The 15195-nt window shown below is 45.6% G+C and overlaps 1 protein-coding gene across 2 annotated transcripts in view; it reads left to right on the top strand.

The window, feature by feature from the left end:
• The window catches only part of UNC13B (unc-13 homolog B), a 285289-nt gene that overhangs the window by 41120 nt on the left and 228974 nt on the right, over positions 1 to 15195 (top strand). The window lies entirely within an intron of this gene.

Raw genomic sequence — 15195 nt, 5'->3', positions numbered from 1 at the left:
GACATTTGATGTTGAGCGTAGTGTACGGGTGGGTTTGTGTCGGGAGAGGCGTTCCATCAGGTATTGTGGTCCCAAGCCGTGTAAGGCTTTATAGGTTAAAACCAGCACCTTGAATCGGTCTTGGAAACATACAGGCAGCCAATGCAAGTGGGCCAGAATTGGTTTTAAATGTTCCAACTGTCTGGTCCCTGTTACCAATCTGGCCACTGCATCTTGCACAAGCTGCAGTTTACTAACTGTCTTCAAAGGCAGCCCCACGTAAAGCGCATTGCAGTAATCTAACTTGGAGGTTACCAGAGCATGGACAACTGAAGCCAGGTTATCCCTGTCCAGATAGAGGCATAGCTGGGCCACCAACCGGAATTGGTAGAAGGCACCATTCTCCCAATGAAGGAATGTAGAAAGCACCTTCCCCCCCCCCCAGAATTAGCATTTGCACCTGTACTTTTAAACTTGTTCATAAACCACCTGGAGTTTGGAGGCAAGCAGTGAAGTTTCTTTCTTTGCTGGTGACAGCAAATTGGTCAAGGCGTTTAAAACAAAATTAGAATGCGAAAAGTCACAAAAGGATTCTTCACCAAACTGGGTGAATGGGAAGTAAAACAGAAAAGGCAATTCAATGTAAGCAAGTGTAAAATGATGTATATCGGGGCAAAACCCCCAATTTCCAGTATGAGCTTATGGCAACTGAACTGGAGGTAACTGACTAGGAAGTTTGGGATCATAGTGGATAATTTGATGAAAATGTCCACCCGGCGTGTGACAGGTGTGAAAAGGACAAATGCCACATTAGGGAACATTAGCAATAGGACTGAAAAGAAAACTGCCAGTGTCATAATACCATCATTCAAATCTATGGTGAGCCCTCGCAAAGGATGGAAAGATCAGTCATTTTCGGTTCTCTCCATTTCTCATTTTCCAAAACTTAAATTCAGTTCTCCACATTTCTGCAGCAATTTGCAGGTTTTTTTTAAATCCTCAGGAAAATTCTCCGGCATTTTAGTGAGAATTTCTCCTACTAAACATATTTTTGTAGGCATTTTTCACCAATGCACACATTTTTGCAACCAATTATAATGCATTTTTGCATGTTATGTTCACTCCTGTGTTCATTTTCATGCACACTTTCACCTCACATACGCCCTTTGGTAAACGTCGTTTGGTTAGCGAACTGTAATGCAAAATCTGAGTAAGTATGAATTGGGAAGGATGGCTGTATTTCAGTTCACATATTGTTTCAGGAAGTGTGGATTTGTTAGAAATGCAAACTGAATTGAATTTCTCACCCATCCCTAGTCCTCACTTGGAATACTGTATACAGTCCTGGCTGCCTCACCTCAAAAAAGAGATTGCATTGTTGGAAAGGGATCACAAAAGGATAACCATGTTGATCAAGCAGTTGGAGCAATTCGCTTATCAGAAAAGGTTATAGCATTTGAGGCTTTTCAGTTTAGAAAAAAGGCAACTGAGAGGGGACATGATAAAAATGTATAAGATTATGCATGGGAAAGCAGATAGGGAGAACTTCTCTCTTTCTTAGAATACTAAAACTCATGGACATCCAATGAAGCTGAATGTCAGAAGATTCAGGACAGACAAAAGGAAGTTCTTTTTCGTGCAGAGCCTAGTCAAACTATGGAATTCACTCCTACAGGAGACAGTGATGGCCACCAATGGTTGCTGATCTCAGGAGGAATGACCAGAGCCTGGGGAGTCAACAGGATGGCTCCCCCAGATGATGTTGAATTACAGCTCTCGTTACGCCTGAAAATTGGCCAAGCTGGCTGAGGCTGATGAGAGCTGGAGACCAGCAACACCTAGAGGGCACCACACTGGCTACTCCTGGGCTAGAAGGTGGCTGCCAACACTACCCCAACATCTGCCACTTGAGATGGTTGCCTCACTTTGGCTAATGGCAGCGCCAGCCCTGGAGACAGGAAAGCCCATGATTGGACCTTCTAGATTGGCCCCCACTTCAAAGCAACCATAGAGACTGGAGTTCCCATTTAATTGGAGCAGCAGCACTAGGAGGGGAAGGGAGACTAAATGCATCTCCCATGGACTTTTGCACCCTGCATGCTAGTTTATTTTATTTTATTTATTTATTAAATTTATTTATACCCCGCCTTTTGGCCAGAGGCCCTCAAGGCGGATACACACACACAAAATATAAAAATACAAATATACAAATGTATACTCATGGTCAAACCAGATCAGTTCATTAATGGTCTCCAGCTTGGATGATGTGGGCGCCAGAGTGGAAATGGGGGAGGCTGGTACGGAATCTGCTTCTCCTCCACACCCTTCCTGGTGCAACTTCTCCAGACAGGCTGGTCCTGGGTCACCATAGTGCAGGAACATGTCTGGATCCAGACTGTCCAGAATGTCCAAGAGGAGATTGGACTCAGGAGCTGAAGAGTCAAGGCTGTCTGAATCCAGGCGGAGGCTGCCGCTGCCACCACCGAGGCAGGCAACTGCTGGGCCTGTCCCTGCTTCAGCGCCTCTGCCACCAACGTCCCTGCATTGCCGCCGGCTCCTTCCAGGGTGAGGAGTTCAAGGGCATCAGAGTGGTAATTACCCAGGGCATCAGACTGGTGGACAGAGGAAAGGGAGGCAGGAAAATCCCTTAGGACTCTGTGAATGTGACTTCCCATGTTATTTGTGAATGGCAAAATTGGGGGAGGGGATTTCACAGAATGTGCTTCAGAGAGGACAGAAGTTCTCTGATAGTTCAGGAGGATCTCAAAAAAAGTTTTCCAGAAAAGTTTGTAGGACGGATCCAAAATCTCTGTAAAAACCTTGAGTCAAGGGTATGAAATATTTATTGCACGGCCTTAGGCCGTCGCAGACGAACAATCATTTTCATACATCTATTAGAATATACATCAAATATACAAACTACTAAACATGCTAAAAATAATGCAGAGTATGGCAGTAATGCCATCCGGCTGTCCGGCACATACCTTGCGAGATCAAGCCTGATATTACCCTAGCTGGTTTGCCATGTCTGAGTGTTTTATCCGTAACTTTTGCGCTGCTAGGGCAAAATGAGCTACCCTGTATGTGACCATATAGTCATTATCAGCTAGAAGGAAGGGAATAAGACTATCGGCCTGGGAGTCATCCTGTAGTTTAATCATGTCTCCTAAAAATTTGTCTCTAGGATGAGCATATAGGGAGCATTCAAGCAGGTAGTGGGGCAGATCTTCTACTACTCCAGCTCCACAGATGCAAAGGCGCTGTTCCAATGGGATCTGTTGGTAACGTCCTAACAGAACTGAAGTTTGCATCGTCTTTAAAAACCTTATACATCTTCCTCTTCCCTCACTGTTAGGGATAGATGAAACTGTCCATCCTGGATGAGCACGCCGACCTGGCTTGTATCACGGAGACCTGGTTGGATGAAGCTGGGGGGGTTAATCTCTCCCAGCTTTGCCCACCAGGTTTCTCTGTGCAGCAGCAGGCGAGACCGGGGAGATGGAGAGGTGGAGTTGCAGTAGTCTATCTTGATGCCATCCCCCTGACTAGGTGCCCTCTCCCACAGTCTTCGGGGTTCGAATGTGTATATTTGAAGTTGGGTGGCCAGGACAGAATAGGGATTCTGTTGGTGTACCGCCCACCCTGCTGCTCAACAGTCTCCCTTCCTGAGCTAGCCGGGGTAGTCTTGGGGTTGGTGTTGGAGTCCCCTCGGCTTGTGGTATTGGTCGCCTTGGTGGATGACTTTCGCAGAGAGCTGGACAGAGGGAGTGTGTCCCTGTTAGTTCTACTGGACCTCTCAGCGGCTTTCGATACCATCGACCATGGTATCCTGCTGGACCGCCTTGCTGGGATGGGACTTGGGGGCACCGTGTTACGATGACTCCATTCCTTTCTGGAGGGACGAACTCAGAAGGTGGTGCTGGGGGACTCCTGTTCGACTCCTTGGTCGTTGACCTATGGGGTCCCTCAGGGTTCAGTTTTGTCCCCCATGTTATTTAACATTTATATGAAACCACTGGGAGAGGTTATCCGGGTGTTTGGGGTTCGGTGCCATCAGTATGCGGATGACACCCAACTCTATTTCTCCTTTCCACCTAAAGCCAAGGAAGCTGTCCTGGTCCTGAACCAGTGCCTGGCATCAGTGATGGACTGGATGAGCGCGAACAAATTGAAACTAAATCCAGACAAGACAGAGGTGCTCCTGGTCAGTCGAAGGGCAGATCAGGGAATAGGGATTCAGCCTGTGCTGGATGGGGTTACACTCCCCCTGAAGACACAGGTTCGCAGTTTCGGTGTTCTCCTGGACTCAGCTCTGAACTTGGAGGCCCAGGTCTTGGCCGTTGCCAGGAGTGCCTTTGCCCATTTAAGACTAGTGCGCCAGCTGCGCCCGTTCCTGGAAATGCCTGATTTGACTATGGTGATGCATGCCTTAGGTACATCCCGTTTAGACTACTGTAACACGCTCTACGTGGGGCTGCCTTTGAAAACTGTTCGGAAACTTAAACTGGTACAAAGAGCTGCAGCCAGAGTGTTAACAGGGGCTGGTTACAGGGACCATTCAACTTCCTTGTTACAACAGCTCCACTGCCTGCCAGTTTGTTTTCGGTCACAATTCAAAGTGCTGGTTTTGAGTTTTAAAGCCCTATACGGCCCAGGTCCAGGCTATCTGTCAGACCGTATCTCCCTATATGAACCTGCCCGGGCCCTGAGATCTTCAGGAGAGGCCCTTCTCTGTCCCAACACCCTCACAAGTGCGATTGGTGGGGACCCGAGATAGGGCCTTCTCTGTGGCTGCTCCTAGGTTCTGGAACTCCCTTCCTAGGGAGGCACGAATGGCCCCTTCCTTGCTATCCTTCCGTCGGCAGGCAAAGACTTTTTTATTCCGACAGGCTTTTGGGATAGAAGGTGTTTATGATTGGGCTTTACAAGGCTTGTTTTATTGTTTTATATTATTATAATATAAAGGAGTGGCTGGCAGTGTACGAGGTGGGTCTTGCTTTTATATTTGATTTAAGATAGGCCTGTCCATTAGGCTGCGGGGGCAGGGGCATATGTAAACCAAGGGGGGATGGAACAGAGAAGGATGGGGGCCAAGTTATATCAAGATTGGGCGGCAGGCGCTGGACTGATGCTAGGGGCAGACCACGTCAATTCAGAAGAACGGGATAGATGCGTAATACCCATCCCCTGTTCTAGGTCTGCCCCAAACCAGAAGTCAACTGGGGGACGCAGGATTCCTACCGACCTTCGATTGCTGCTATGTAATGCCAGGTCTGTGACTCAAAAAACATCTGTCATCCATGATATGATACTGGATGAGTGCGCAGACCTGGTATGTATTACAGAGACCTGGCTGGACGAGGCCTCAGCTCCCATTCTTGAGGCCATGTGTCCGCCAGGTTTCCGTTATGTGCAGCAACCGAGGGTAGGAAGGCGGGGAGTGGGAATGGCAGTCATCTATCGGGAGTCCTTGATATTCACCAGGCCTCCGCTCCCAAGGACCAAGTTTGTTGACTGCATGTACTGGAGGTTGCGCCAGAAGGGCAGTCCGGGGATCCTGCTTGTGTACCGCCCACCCCGCTGCACGGCAGACTCCCTGGCCGAGGTGCTGGAGGTGGTCTCGGATGTGCGAACGTTGACCCCAGAACTGTTAGTACTGGGGGATTTTAACGTACACGCTGAGACCACTCTCGTTGGAGCCCCTCGGGATTTCCTGGAAACCATGGCTTCCTGGGAACTGCACCTTAGTAACACTGAGCCCACCCATGTAGCCGGTCATGCTCTCGACCTTGTATTTGTCCTGGGGGTGGCAGGGAGTGTTCTGAAGTTGGGGGCCATTTCTTTTACCCCCGTGTCATGGTCAGATCACTATCTGGTGAATTTTGACTTCTCGATGCCACACTCCCTCCGCAGGGGTAAAGGACCTATTAGAATGGTCCGCCCCAGGCGCCTGATGGATCCGAATGGATTCCTGACTGCGCTAGGGGAATTGGAACCTGCTGAAGGCCGCCCGGTCGAAACCCTGGTGATGGAGTGGAACGAGGGAATCACCAGGGCATTAGACCGGGTGGCTCCGAAACGTCCTCTCCCCCTGAACAGAACTCAGACCGCACCGTGGTACACACCCCGGTTGCGAAGTCTGAGACAGGAGGTGAGACGACTAGAACGCCGGTGGCGGAAATCCCGCTCTGAAGATGCTCGAACACAGGTTAGAGCAGCAATAGCTGCCTACCAGGTGGCAATAAAGGCAACAAAGAAGGATTTCTTTGCTGCCTCTATTGCATCCGCAAAGTGCTGTCCCAGGAAGCTGTTCCAACTGGTCCGAAGCCTGGTCGGTCCAGTCGCTCAGGAACCCTTGGAGCATTCTAAGGCTTCCTGTGACAAATTGGCAAGGCACTTTGCTGATAAAGTCAAACACCTGAAGAACTCGATTCCGTACGCTGTGGATGCAGTAGAGGATCCAGAGTTGATCAGTTGCAATCCGGTTCAGTGGGATCGGTTCCGGCCTCTTCCTTCTGAGGATGTGGACAAGGTACTTTCAACGGTGAAGCCTACCACCTGTCTGACTGATCCTTGCCCATCATGGTTCCTTATGAACTGCAAGGAGAAATTGGGCGAAGGGATCAGGGTGGTGGTAAATGCATCCTTGAAGGAGGGTGTAATGCCACCGGCCCTCAAGGAGGCAATTATAAAACCCATCTTAAAAAAGTTCTCCTTGGATCCCCAAGTTTTGAACAACTTTCGCCCCATTTCGAATTTGCCATTTTTGGGCAAGATCATTGAGCGAGTGGTGGCTAACCAGTTGTCAGCACACTTGGATGAAACGGATTATTTGGATCCATACCAATCGAGTTTCAGGACTGGACATGGTACTGAAACAGCCTTGGTCGCTCTGGTGGATGATATGAGGAGGGCATTAGATAGGGGAGAATTCACCTTTCTGGTCCTCCTGGATCTCTCAGCGGCTTTCGATACCGTCGACCACGGTATCATGTTAGATCGCCTGCGGGGATTGGGAATAGGAGGCACTGTCTTACAGTGGTTCCGTTCCGTTCTCTCTGACAGGCATCAACAGGTAGCACTGGGGGACGAGGTCTCAGACCCTTGGCCCCTCACTTGTGGAGTGCCACAGGGTTCTATCCTCTCTCCCATGCTATTTAACATCTATGTAAAGCCGCTGGGAGCCATCATCAGGAGATTTGGGCTGCGGTGTCACCAATATGCTGATGACACGCAGCTCTATCTCTCCTTTAAATCTTCACCGGAGTTGGCTGCAGAGACCTTGTCCAAGTGCCTGGAATCCGTGAGTGGGTGGATGGGAAGGAACAGGCTGAAGCTCAATCCTGATAAGACCGAGGTACTACTTGTGGGTGACAGGGGAAGGTTGGGTGTTGTTGACCTGAAGTTCAATGGGGTGAGACTACCCCTGAAGGATCAGGTCCGCAGCCTCTGGGTTGTTCTTGATTCCAAGATGTCCATGGAGGCTCAGATTTCGGCAGTGAGCCGGGCAGCTTGGTATCAACTACACCTCATACGGAGGTTGCAACCCTACCTCCCTATTCATCAGCTCCCACTGGTAGTACATGCCCTGGTCACCTCTCGATTAGACTACTGCAATGCGCTCTACGTGGGGTTACCCTTGAAAACGGTCCGGAAACTACAACTGGTGCAGAATGCGGCAGCTCGTTTGCTTACAAACAGTCGCCGCCGTGATCACATCACGCCGGTGTTATTTCATCTACATTGGCTTCCAGTTGTTTTCCGGGCCCAATTCAAGGTGTTGGTGTTAACCTTTAAATCCCTATACGGTCTCGGCCCAGTTTACCTGAAGGAGCACCTTGAGTCCCACCAACTAAGCCGCCCGACCAGATCAGCCACACAGGGCCTTCTCTCCGTCCCACCAACGAAAACAGCTAGGTTGGTGGGGACTAGAGAGAGGGCATTCTCAGTGGCGGCCCCCACTCTCTGGAACTCCCTCCCGTTCGATCTTCGCCATGCCCCTTCCCTGGATATATTCCGCCGGGCATTAAAAACTTGGCTTTTTGGACAGGCCTTTGGGGTCCCCGGGGTGGGCTAATTTCTTTATATTGTTTTGAAAATCTGTCTATTGATGGCCCCAAATTGTTTGTACTGCTGCTTTTTATAATGATTATTGTTGACTGCACTGTATTTTATTATGTATTTATATTGTACTGTTGAATTTTAACATGTGCGTCGCCTAGAGCGGCTTCGGCCAGATAGACGACACAAAAATTAAATTTATTATTATTATTTTTTGTATTATTTTAAATTGTTTTTAGATTTTTAAGTGCCTTTTACGGTTTTAAGGTTGTGCTTATTTTAATTGTATTTTAATTGTATGTTTTTCTTATGTTTTTAACCATATGTAGTTCTGTTTGTAAGCCGCCCTGAGTTCCAGTTTGGTAAAAATAAAAAAATAAAGTTTCAATCAATCAATCCATCCATTTCCACTTATCTCAGTTTGTCTTTTCCCCCAATGCTAAATTCCATTTGCCACAGTTCTGCACCAGTTTTTGCTGAAAAAAAGCAAACTCATGAAAAGTCTTCAGCATGTTAGTGAGCATTTCTTCTAATGTACACAATTGGCAAGATTTCTTTCCCTGATGCAATGCAATTGCTTATGCTGTTTTCACTGATCTGTGGCTTTTTAGGCACACTTTCCCCTCGTGTGCATTTTTGTGAACATAATTTGGTTCGCAGAGAATTGCAGTGTAAAATGTGGAGAACCATGAATTTCAAGGGATACCTGCTTTCCAGTCCGCGTATTGCTTTGCAAAGTGTGAATCAGATAGGTTTGCATTTGAACCAAACTGAATTTCTGTCTGATCCCCAATCACTGTGTGCTTCTGCTGCAACTTATACCACCTATTAAAAGAGTTTTGGGGGTTCCATGGTCCTCCGAATGGTGCTAGACTAAATTCCCATTGTCCCTGACCTTTGGCTATGCTGATTGGGGGCTGATGGGAGATGGTGTCCCACAAATCCAGAAGGTCATGGGTTCCCCATCCCTGCATTAAAGGAAGGGAAGATGGGTGGGTGTTTTGGGGGGGCTGGTGGAGATGGCTTTTGGGGGGTGGGGAGGGTAGTGGAGACAGGAAGATGACTTATCCGGGTCCTCGGATTGGCTTGGTGAAATTACTCAAGCTTTTCCAAATTCTTTCCTTGAAGGACTCGGGTTTCCAAGTTAATTGAGGTGAGCTTGAGAGAGCTTGCTAGAGATAGAGGAGAAATTTGATTCAATTTACATTTAAAGATGAACTTACTTAATTTGTGCTTCCCCAAAAAGTAGGAGAACTAAAACAAAATCATCCTTAGAAATTTGCACTTCTCTACATTTTGCAAGGCAGTTCTCCAGCCAGGTAATGTGTAGAAAAAGACATATACTAGGATAAAGTATCCCTAAAAAAATCAAGGAAAAAAAATTTAAAAATGCTTTGCAAAAATGTGTATTTCAGGCACATAAAATGTGTATGTTAGGAGAAATTCTCACCAAAAAAGGCTGATGCATTTTCATGAGGAGTTCACTCCCTCCCCCGCAAAAAAAAAATTGATGTGAATGTATGAACTTAAGATTGGAAAAATGAGAAAATGAAAGAAACTAGACTGGCAGATCCACCCATTCCTAAGAGCTTCCCATCTCACATGAATGTATGTGGGGCAGGTGAAAGAACAAGAGGAAAGATAGGGAGTTGACTCTGGAAATGTTTGCCTCCAGGGAGAAACTTAGAGATTACCCACAGAAGTTCCGTGGTGTTTGTTGGACTGGAATTCATTGGAATCGCCTATGAAGGAAGGTAGCCAACAGCGTCGGACGGAGCCAGGGATTACAAACAGGCTCTAACTGATTAAGCGAGACGTTTTTTTTCTTCAAAGAAAAACGGAAATTAACAGGCAAGCATCCTCCTGTCTATTATCATCATTTTGTTATCGTTACTGCAAAAGAGATTTGTCAAAGAGTCAGCAACAAAGAAGCCCTGGGTGAGTTATAACTTTCTCTTTTACATACGGAATTAAGGAGGAAGAAAATCGAAATAGCCTATCTTTGTTTTTTATTGCAAAAAGCTGGCATGGAATTGAGCATTTTAAAGATATAAACGGATGAGAGGCATCCATTGTGGAGTCCCGCAGGGATCAGTACTGTCCCCCATGCTTTTCAACATCTACATGAAGCCGCTGGGTGTGGTCATCAGGAGTTTTGGGGTGCGTTGCCATCAGTACGCTGATGACACGCAGCTCTATTTCTCCTTTTCATCCTCTTCAGGTGAGGCTGTTAACGTGCTAAACCGCTGCCTGGCCGCGATAATGGACTGGATGGGAGCTAACAGACTGAAGCTCAATCCAGACAAGACCGAGACGCTGTTGGTGAGCGCCTTCTCTGCCCAGATGGAGGATGTTCATCCTGTTCTTGATGGGGTTACACTCCCCTTGAAGGAACAGGTGCGTAGCTTGGGGGTTCTTTTTGATCCTTCCTTGTCACTTGAGGCCCAGGTGGCCTCGGTGGCCAGAATGCTTTCTACCATCTTCGCCTGGTAGCCCAGCTACGTCCCTATCTGGACAGTGACGACCTCGCCTCAGTTGTTCATGCTCTGGTAACTTCTAGACTGGACTACTGCAATGCGCTCTACGTTGGGCTGCCCTTGAAGACTGTTCGGAAACTACAACTAGTCCAGAATGCAGCGGCCAGATTGCTGACGCGGACCAGAAGGTCCGCTCATATAACACCTGTTCTGGCCCTTCTGCACTGGCTTCCTATTTGTTTCCGGGCTAGATTCAAAGTGCTGGTTTTGACCTATAAAGCCCTACACGGCATGGGACCGCAATACCTGGTGGACCGCCTCTCCCAATATGAACCTACCCGGACACTGCGCTCAACATCTAAGGTCCTCCTCCGAGTGCCATCCCATCGAGAAGCTCGGAGGGTGGTGACTAGAACCAGGGCCTTTTCCGAGGTGGCCCCCGAACTGTGGAACAGCCTTCCCGATGAGGTGCGCCTGGCGCCGACGCTACTATCTTTTCGGCGCCAGGTGAAAACCTTTTTATACTCCCAGACATTTTAAAGTGTGTTTTAATAGCATTTTCATCATTATTTGTATTTTGGATGTTGTTTGGTTCTTTTATTGTTTGTTTGTTTTGTTTTCTTGATTTATTGTATTTATACATTGCTTGTTTTTTATCTTTTTGTACACCGCCCAGAGAGCCTTCGGGCTTAGGGCGGTATATAAATTAAATAAAATAAAAATAAAATAAATAAATCTGATTTGAAGAGAAAATTTGCTTTATCTGATATTTGAGTATTATATGTCTGGGACTATTTTTTCTGGTCTACTTTTTTTTTTTGGCGAATCTGCTTATTCCTTATGCCACTAATCATTTGGACGCTGTGAACTAAATTTGTTTTGGACATATAAGAGATAAGGCAGTTCGTGCTGTCTAGAAGGTGATGTCATCTGGCTTGGAAGATTAACTCATTTGTGACTGGAAAAAGAAATAAACTGTTCTTTGCTTGAGAATAGTGACTATATTGGAATTGAAGGGGTTTTGTTCTTTTGGTTTTAAGAATGACAATCAAGAAGGTGGCTGAGACCCTGAATGTTCAGGAAGGGGTTCTCTCTCTAAATATGTTTCAGAAAATAATGAATGAGATTAAGCTAACGAAACAAGAGCTGGGACAGAACAGTCAAGAGATGAAAATTGGATTTGGCAAAATGAGACAGGAGCTGAAAGAAATTCAGGATTCTATGACTGGACAAGAAAAAGAAGATGAAAGAAAGATCAAGGGGAAGGTTCAAGCCCTGGAGATTGGAATAGATTTATCAAATATGGACCTGGAAAAAGATTTGGATTATATGGTTGTGATGGATCCTAAAGACAAATATTACTGTTTGGAATTCAGCGCTGCCCCTGAAGGAATTGGTGAACAGATTAGAGATAAAGATATCGACGACTTGAAAAAATTCCTGGATTGGAAGGATTTGATGGAACTTGAAATAGAGAAAGTTTATAGAATAAATTCCAGATATGTGACAATGGAAAAACTCTCAAGAGATGTGTTAGTGCATTCTGTAAAAAAGAGGAACAGAGATACCACTTTACAACAACATTTCAGTAATACATTCAGAATTGATGGCAAGAAAATATCTGTGATGAAAGAAATCCCTATCAGACTCTTATTATATGACTATGGCAGCAAGACCAAGATTATTGGGTGTGCAAAGATGGAACATGGAAGATGGAATCAATACTGATAATGGGAGAATGGGAGAAGAGCTATTGAAATTACTGGACTTAGTAGACCTGAAGAGATGGATTAATTGACATGTCTGTTTGGAGAAAAATTGATGGATATATATCTCAAGGATTAGAAACTTCTCTTTGACTTTTTGTGGAAAGAATAAAATGATGTTAATGAGATTTGATACCAATTAAGATAACCACTGGAGGAAGATAATTGTATAATTTTATTAAGAGACAGGTTTGTTATATATTATAGACTTATAGCTAATCTACGACAAATCGGAAGTCAATAGTTTTTATTGTAATAGTTATTAATTTGTTTTGTTTGTTTTGTTTTGTTTTTGAAAATTTGAATAAAAATTAATGATAAAAAAAAGAAATGTTTGCCTCCTACTGCATTGGTTAATTTAAAATGTTTCAAAAGGATAATGTATTAGAAAACAGAGGGATAGTGACACATATGTTGACAGGTGCACAGATGGCTATAAGTTATAACCAGAAAAACAACACACACACCCCATCCACCTACATTATATATCTCGACTATTCAAAGCAGTGGAAGTGGTATACAAGATAGCCAATGTAGTTAGAGTAATGGAAGGTAGGCAACTTAATTATTGCTTTACTGAAAAGTGGAGCCTTTTTGTAATGTATTGAAGCAACAAAACACAAGATAACATTGAGCCACATGCATTGTTGGGAACATTATAGCTTTGTGGATCATATACTAGAAGCCTTTTACCAAGAATTGCTCAAAAATGGTAAGAAACTCCCAAAAAATCAGTGCAGCTTTTGAAAATTGCATTCTGCCAATCTTGATTCAAAATGGCACCCAGTTGTATCCAAACGGAGAAACCTGCTCCTTGATCTCAGGAACCATCATGCAAAATTTGGTTACGATATCTTCATTGATACCCAAATGCATAGCGAATAGAGAAGCAGATTTCCAAAATATGTCATCGTAACGATAGCTTAATTATATCTGCTGTATTATCCCTTAAAAAAATAAATAAGAGGTGTTGCAAGGAAATCTTCAAGTGGAATCCTGGCCACACTTTGTAGCTCAGCCAGCCTTGGTGGTCTTCAGCAGTGCCATTTCAGAGCTCTGAGGGGAGGGGCAGCTGCTCTGCCAGATCAAAGTGGAGTGTTTGGCAGCCTGGCTTAGTTGCTTTACAGCTTGTGTCCTCCGCCCTAGCTTGGCTCTTTTCTATAGCATTGAGCTGGATGTGTCTACTTTAGCAGACACAGTTGTGATCTCAATGCAGATAAATGTTAAAAACTAACCGCCCAAGTTTTTTTCTGAGCAACAGATAATCACAGATAAAGTTGTGGGCACAAAGGTGACATTTTAAGGTCAAGGTCTCCTGGGTTGTTTAAAATTTGCAGATATGCACACAGGAGGCTTAATCTTCAAAAGATTTAATGAACCACATCAGCCCTTAGAATTAATTCATCTCTGTCTTGCCCATGTCAATGCACCTTGCATTCTTTCTGCATGCCATTTTACTAGTGCTGTACTGACAGTTGTGCGTCCATTTTTCTGCCTTATTATCAGGACACTTCAGAATTTCTTTAGAGTTTTGGTGAGCACCCTCCTGGAGATGAACTAATCTGTAAATTTCCATTACTCATTTTTTCCAACTTAGGTTCAGTCTTCTACCATTCCACATCAGTTTGTAAATTCTTTTTTTAAGCCCCCATGAAAATTTGTTGGTATTAGAGTGTGAATTTCTCCTGGTCAACAATTTTTTGGCATATAATCTTGTCTAATATACACATTTTTTGCAAAGTAATAATGTATTTTTGTATGTCATTATATGCCTTTTAGGCACCTCGTAGATGCATTTTTGTACACATTACTTGACTGGAGAACTGCACCAAAAATTCAGAGAATTGCTGATTTTGAAGGTTAATGGTTCACAAATTGTTTCAGAAAGTGTGGATTAGATTGATTGGTCTTTAAATGCAAACTGAATTGAATTTCTCCTCCCTCCCCCCCGGTGCCTTGTCACTGAGAGGTAGTCAGAGAAAAAGTTGTGCTGGATTGGACCAAAGGTCCATATAGCTCTTGCAACTGTAATTCAAAAGTACACTGCCTCTGCACATGGAGGCTCTTCATTTACCTATCCTGCCTAAAAGGTATTGATAAATCTTCCCTCTGTGAATTTGCCCAATCTGGTCCTTTTGAAAAAGACATCTGAGCCACCACCACATTCTGAGGCAGTGAATGTCATGAAGTGCTTTGTCTTCCATCTACTTGAGCCTCTGCCAATGAATTCTGCTCCATTTCAAGCATTTTCACCCCACTTTTCTGTCCACATGGCTCTCCAATAAGGGATTAAGACAACGGCATAAGTTGTCTTCCCCTCTTGCTGAAGATTCCTCCACCTGTGGCTTCCGTGCCGCCCTTTCACCCCTCCTTCCCCTCCCTGAAGATGGCGCCCAGGAAGTCTTCAGCTGCAGAAGGCGTTGGCAGGGAGCTGCCGACTCCTCTGCTGGACCTCAGGCCCAAGTGCCGCCACCTGTTGCTGCCTCGTCCTCTCAGTGGCGCCTACAAGTGGCAGAAAGTTCGGGGGGGGATGGAGGGATGTGATGGCAGCAGTTCTCAGCCCCCTCCAGGTCCTCTGACTACTAGCCCTGCAAGTTCTGAGCACAGTTGAAAGTGCTGGTGGTCACGAAATAGCTTGAGGCCCCAGTTTCTGAAAGACCACATTCTGCCATGTGTTAAGAACACTTCCGAAAGATGTGGGAGTTCAGGCGAGTTGCCAGGTGAAGACCCATCCACAGCAAGTCAGCTCTGGTCGTCAAAGCGACCTTTGTCGGCTCATTTAAAGCAGGGCAACAGCCCAGATAGACCTGGCCATGCCGGTTGTAACCAGGGTGGAACGTCGGCAGCTGCCTCATACGGAGTCCAGCCATGGGTCTAACTAGCTCAGTACTGTCCACTGGCTGGCAGCAGCA

The sequence above is a fragment of the Rhineura floridana genome, chromosome 1 (genome assembly GCF_030035675.1).
Source record: "Rhineura floridana isolate rRhiFlo1 chromosome 1, rRhiFlo1.hap2, whole genome shotgun sequence".
NCBI lineage: Eukaryota > Metazoa > Chordata > Lepidosauria > Squamata > Rhineuridae > Rhineura > Rhineura floridana.
The sequence above is the reverse complement of the archived record's forward strand: the minus strand, read 5'-3'. Positions and strand labels throughout refer to the sequence as shown.